Consider the following 6000-nt stretch of genomic DNA (forward strand, 5'->3'; position numbering starts at 1 on the left):
TTGTTGAAGTCTCCTCTCTTTCCCTGCTCTCGCTGCACCATGCCTGCTTGAGTGTTACCAAAGCTGACGCTGGGTTTTGTCTTTCCCTGTTCAACTGAAGCAAGACCTGCACGTCCTTTTTCAGGGGCTTTACCGGCACGCACTAATAATTCAGTATTCTGCATTACTGCTTGACTTGTACTGTAAGAATATTCTAAGAATACTGTAAGAAATAATGTAGGCCTAAATCCATGTTATTCCAATCCCTATATGTATTCTATAGGAATCTATATTTGTACCGTACACGTGCACTCTCTGTATCTCCCTTTCTCTCTCTCTCTCTCCTACACACTCACTCACGCTTGGGTGAATCGCTCTACTGACTCTCTAGTGTTCAGTGGCAACTTAAACGAGATGGAGATAGACCAATGGTAACTCTGCCTGACTTTTAGCCCTGAGCCAACAATACTAGGCTATAGTGTGCTCTGGCTCTCCTCTGACAGACATGATAGTAATTATAGTGTGTGATATGAACCCCCTCAGACAGAGAAGCTTCATTAATATTTTATACTACTCTGATTAAGCTCCATGTAGGTTAAAGAACTAAACCATAGATCAGCCTCAAATACCATTTCCTCCTTTTGATGGAGCCTGGAAGGCTATTTGTTGCGTTAGTCCCTATGTGTGTGTGTGTGTGTGTAGCAAGTGTGTGCCAGTGTGTATGAAGAATGAAAGAGAGGGAGTGCGTGCATTCGTATGTGTGGGTGCGCGCGCTCCGCTGTTTATGTCAAATGGAAACTGTACCGAATGTGCCTGTTGATATGCTGCATTGTTATTCCCGAGAGCGGCCTCGTTGTTCCCTCCACTGGGATGACTGGCACGGTACAGTACCACGCCATTGTGGGTCGCTCTGACTGCATCTGTCTCTGGGACTCACTCTTCTTTCCCTTCTCTCTTCTCTCACGCCGTCTTTGTTCAGCAAGACGCTCTCGACACCCTCGAGTACAGCGTGCTTCGCAGAAGTGTGAAACAGGTACAGTGCGGCGGGATAGACTGACATGGCATCTGTGCCTTGCCTGTGGTTCGACTGTTCTTCGGTATTACGACATTGCGAGAGCATCACCAGGTGATGCTTATCAACTGATACCAGGCTGCGTGACTAGAGAGTGTTCACAGACGGAACGTTCTTCGTGGCTTCAAGCAGATCTCTGATTCTCAAGTCTTCAGGCTACTCACTCATCCAATGTGTCCAAGCCACTGTTTCTCCTCCTACCTATCCACTGCTGCATGCTACTGACGCCCACACCAGGCCCTGGTCTGCTCCCAACGGCAAAATATCACTTTGTCACGTATGAGTGCACCGCGTTCTTCCTCCTATTGACGTGCTGTTCACTTCAGTTGGTTGCACCAAAATGTGATTGGACACTGGGTTGAAAAACGCGACGGGATCTCTTCTTCCTCACGTCTATTCCCACCTCATTCCAACATACGCCGAGGGTACAAAACATTAGGAACACCGGCTCTTTCCATGACATGGACCGACCAGGTGGAAGCTGCGATGCCTTATTGATGTCACTTGTTCAATCCACTTTGATCAGTGTAGATGAAGGGGGAGGAGACGGGTTAAAGGATTTGTAAGCCTTGAGACATGGATTGTGGGTTGGACTGCAACGTTGCTGGGTTTTTCACGCTCAACCGTTTCCTGTGTGAACGTTCCGCTGTGCAAATGGTCCAAATTGTCCACCATCCAGCCGACTTGACCCGACTGTGGGAAGCATTGGCGTCAACATGGGTCAGCATCCCTGTGGAAAACGTTCAAACACCTTGTCGAGTCCTGACGAATTGAGGCTGTTCTGGGGGGGGAGGAGGTGCAACTCAATATTAGGAAGGTGTTCCTAATGTTTGGCATACTCAGTGTACTTTATACACATGTAATATAACTATGGAAAGGTGTAATGACAGATAGGCACATCCACATAGTTTCACATACAACACACCCACGCACACAATCTGCTAACAACAGGTAATCGAATGTGCGAACTCAGCTCGCTCCCATGGGTGTTTGTCAGTGGAGGAGGAAAGTGGTAGCTGTGTACGGTGAGCATGGATGCTACAACCATATAATACCGTCCTGTGAGTTTATCCACATTTTGTTGTGTGTTACCCCATAATGTTAAAAATGTATTACAAATGAAAAGCTGAAATGTCTTGAGTTAATAAGTGTTCAGGAGTAAGTTCAGGAGTAAACATTTGTTTAGTCACATAATAAGTTGCATGGAAACACTGTGTGCAATAATAGTGTTTAACATGATTTTTGAATGTCTACAGTTTTGACTTAAATCTGCTGGAAAATCTATGGCAAAGACCTGAAAATAGCCTAGCAACGATCAACAACCAATTTGACAGAGCTTCAAGAATGTCGAAAAGAATAATGGGCAAATGTTACACAATCCAGGTGTGGAAAGCTCTTAAAGACTTACCCAGAAAGACTTGCAGCTGTAATCGCTGACAATGTTAAATCTAACATGTATTATCTCAGGGGGCTGAATACTTATGTAATGAATGATATGCCTTGCAAAAGTATTCACCCCCCTTGGCGTTTTTCCTATTTTGTTGCATTACAACCTGTAATTTAAATAGATTTTTCTTTCACGTAATGGACACATAAAATAGTCCAAATTGGTGAAGTGAAATTTAAAAAATAACTTATTTAAAATAAAGAAAACGGAAAAGTGGTGCTACATATGTATTCACCCCCTTTGATATGAAGCCCCTAAATAAGATCTGTTGCAACCAATTACCTTCAGAAGTCACATAAATAGTTAAATTAAGTCCACATGTGTGCAATCTAAGTGTCACATGATCTGTCACATGATCTCAGTATATATACACCTGTTCTGAATTGCCCCAGAGTCTGCAATGCCACTAAGCGGCAGCGTAGCCTAGTGGTTAGAGCGTTGGACTAGTAACCGGAAGGTTGCAAGTTCAAACCCCTGAGCTGACAAGGTACAAATCTGTTGTTCTGCCCCTGAACAGTCAGTTAACCCACTGTTCCTAGGCTGTCATTGAAAATAAGAATTTGTTTTCTTAACTGACTTGCCTAGTTAAATAAAGGTAAATTAATTAATAAGCAAGGGGCACAACCAAGAAAGCAGTACTATGAAGACCAAGCAGCTCTACAAACAGGTTGTGGAGACGTTGTACGTTGTACATGGTTGGGTTATAAAAAAATATAAAACATTTTGAACATCCCATGGAGCACCATTAAATCCATTATTACAAAATGGAAAGAATATAGCACCACAACAAAACTGCCAAGAGAGGGCTGCCCACCAAAACCCTCGGACCAGGCATGAATGGCATTAATCAGAGAGGCAACAAAGAGACCAAAGATAACCCTGAAGGAGCTGCAAAGCTTCACAGCGGAGATTGGAGTATCTGTCCATAGGACCACTTTAAGCCGTACACTCCACAGAGCTGGGCTTTACGGAAGAGTGTCCAGAAAAAAATAAGCAAACATGTTTGGTGTTCGCCAAAGGCATGTGGGAGACTCCCCAAACATATGGAAGAAGGTACTCTGGTCAGATGAGACTAAAATGTAGCTTTTTTGCCATCAAGGAAAACGCTATGTCTGGCGCAAACCCAATGCTTCCCATCACCCCGAGAACACCACCCCAACAGTGAAGCATGGTGGTGGAAGCATCATGCTGTGGGTATGTTTTTCATCAGCAGGGACTGGGAAACTGGTCAAAATTGAAGGAATGATGGATGGCGCTAACTACATTCTTGAGGGAAAACTGTTTCAGTGTTCCAGTGATTTAAGACTTCCAGCAGGACAATGACCCTATGCATACTGCTAAAGCAACACTCGAGTGGTTTAAGGGGAAACATTTAAATGTCTTAGAATGGCCTAGTAAAAAGCCCAGACCTCTATCCAATTGACAATCTGTGGTATGACTTAAAGATTGCTGTACACCAGCGGAACCCATCCAACGCTCAAGTTTTCTGTTTTGTTTTGGTATTATTTCTTGTTTGTTTCACAATAAAACATATTTTACATCTTCAAAGTGCATGTTGTGTAAATCAAATGATACACCCCCCCAGAAATCTATTTTAATTCCAGGTTGTAAGGCAACGAACTAGGAAAAATGCCAAGGGGGGTGAATACTTTCGCAAGCCACTGTAACGGCATTCAGAGGTGGAAGAAGGATCGGACCAAAGCGCAGCGTGGTAAGTGTTCATGATGTAATGTTTAATTCAAACTCAGAACACTGAAATGCAAAACAATAAAGTGAACGAACAAAAACCGAAACAGTACCGTATGGACCAAACACTCACACGGAAAACAAACACCCAGAAAACCAAAAGTGAAACCCACAACTAACAACACCTGCCTCTGATTGAGAACCATACCAGGCCGAACACAAAAACCAACATAGAAAAACAAACACAGACTGCCCACCCCAACTCACGCCCTGACCATACTAAAACTAAGAATAAAATAACAGAACTATGGTCAGAACGTGACAGCCACTGTTTTAGTGTACAAATGTTAGAATTTTTCGTACACTTTGACATTACATAGTATTTTGTGTTTGTGTAGATCGTTGACATCAAATTACAATTATATAAATTCATTTTAATGGCACTTTGTAACACAACAAAATGTGGGAAAAATCAAGGGGTGTGAATACTTTCTGAAGGCACTGCATGTACATCTAGGTGTGTAAGTGCTCCATTGCTGGGAGTGTTCAGCAGACACACAATTACGTGACAGAGGACTTGTTAATATTATATCATATTATATCATTTCATATCACTTTTAATTTTTTCTCTGCCTCTTTTGTCCACCCCCCCTCTCTCTCCCTGTCTCTCTCTCCCTCTCTCCCTCCTTGTCTTGGTATTTCACATTAGGCCTGGGTATTCTGTACAGTGTGTATTGGCCCCCCTCTCCACAGACCTATGCTGTGTGTCATCGAGGAGCAGTCAGTGTTTGTAGCCCAGACCATAGTTCGTTTTGTTCCTTTAGTCCATTGTGTAATCACTCAGCCTTTCTCATTATGAAGCTAATGGGTTTGAGGCAGGGAAGGAGTAGATTAAATTGATCGGAGCATAATTATGCTTGGGGACCAGCGGATATTCACTTTAATCTCTGGATGTGTGAGAGCACACGCCTTTGTCTGGGGATGTGTGTGTGTGTGTGTGTGTGTGTGTGTGTGTGTGTGTGTGTGTGTGCGTGCATGCGTGCGTGCGTGCGTGCGTGTCTCTCTCTGTGTGCGTGTGTGTGTGCGTGTGTGTGAAGGACATTATGTGCGGCATATGTACAGTATAGTATATTATGTGTTTGTACATTTAGCTATTCTGCTCCAAGCCATGTGCACAAACATGAATATTTAATCGTTTTTATTGTTCCTTACTGTGTGAGAATGTTTGACTTTCAATGTTTAAATAGCCTGTGTCATTCACAAGGCCTTTAGGTGCATTATTTTCTCTTTTACGTGTTATTTTCCTCCCTGTTCTATTTTCACTGTTTCATTATGTTTTGAACAGGTTGTTACATGTGAATCATAGGTGTGGGACTAGCAGCCATCCCGCTACATCACAGCTACTCTGTGTCAGCCGTGTTCTGATAGGGTGATGATATTACAGCTGGAGCTACACTCCTCCAGGTGACATCCAGAGGCCCACTGGTAGGGGCACACACACACTCGCACACGCGCACGCACACACACAATCCAGTATTTTGACTCTTGCAGGGCTGGTACTTGCCATTGAGACGATGAGACTGACAGGTGAGATCAACATACTGTGTCCTCAACACACGTTGTTGGAGTTGGCTGGTGGCCAGAAGTTTGTTTCATAACTTGGATGTGATTGAAAGGTAATTTGTAATTTAGACATTGTCGACAGGGAAGTTGTTTCTCTTGGATTTGATGAATGAATAATGAAACTGAGAGGTTTGATTTTTTTTGAATGTGTCTTCTTTAATCTTTAGAGACTCACACACCCACACAAATGGCA

This window comes from Oncorhynchus clarkii, chromosome 6 (assembly GCF_045791955.1).
Source record: "Oncorhynchus clarkii lewisi isolate Uvic-CL-2024 chromosome 6, UVic_Ocla_1.0, whole genome shotgun sequence".
NCBI classification, from domain to species: Eukaryota; Metazoa; Chordata; class Actinopteri; order Salmoniformes; family Salmonidae; genus Oncorhynchus; species Oncorhynchus clarkii.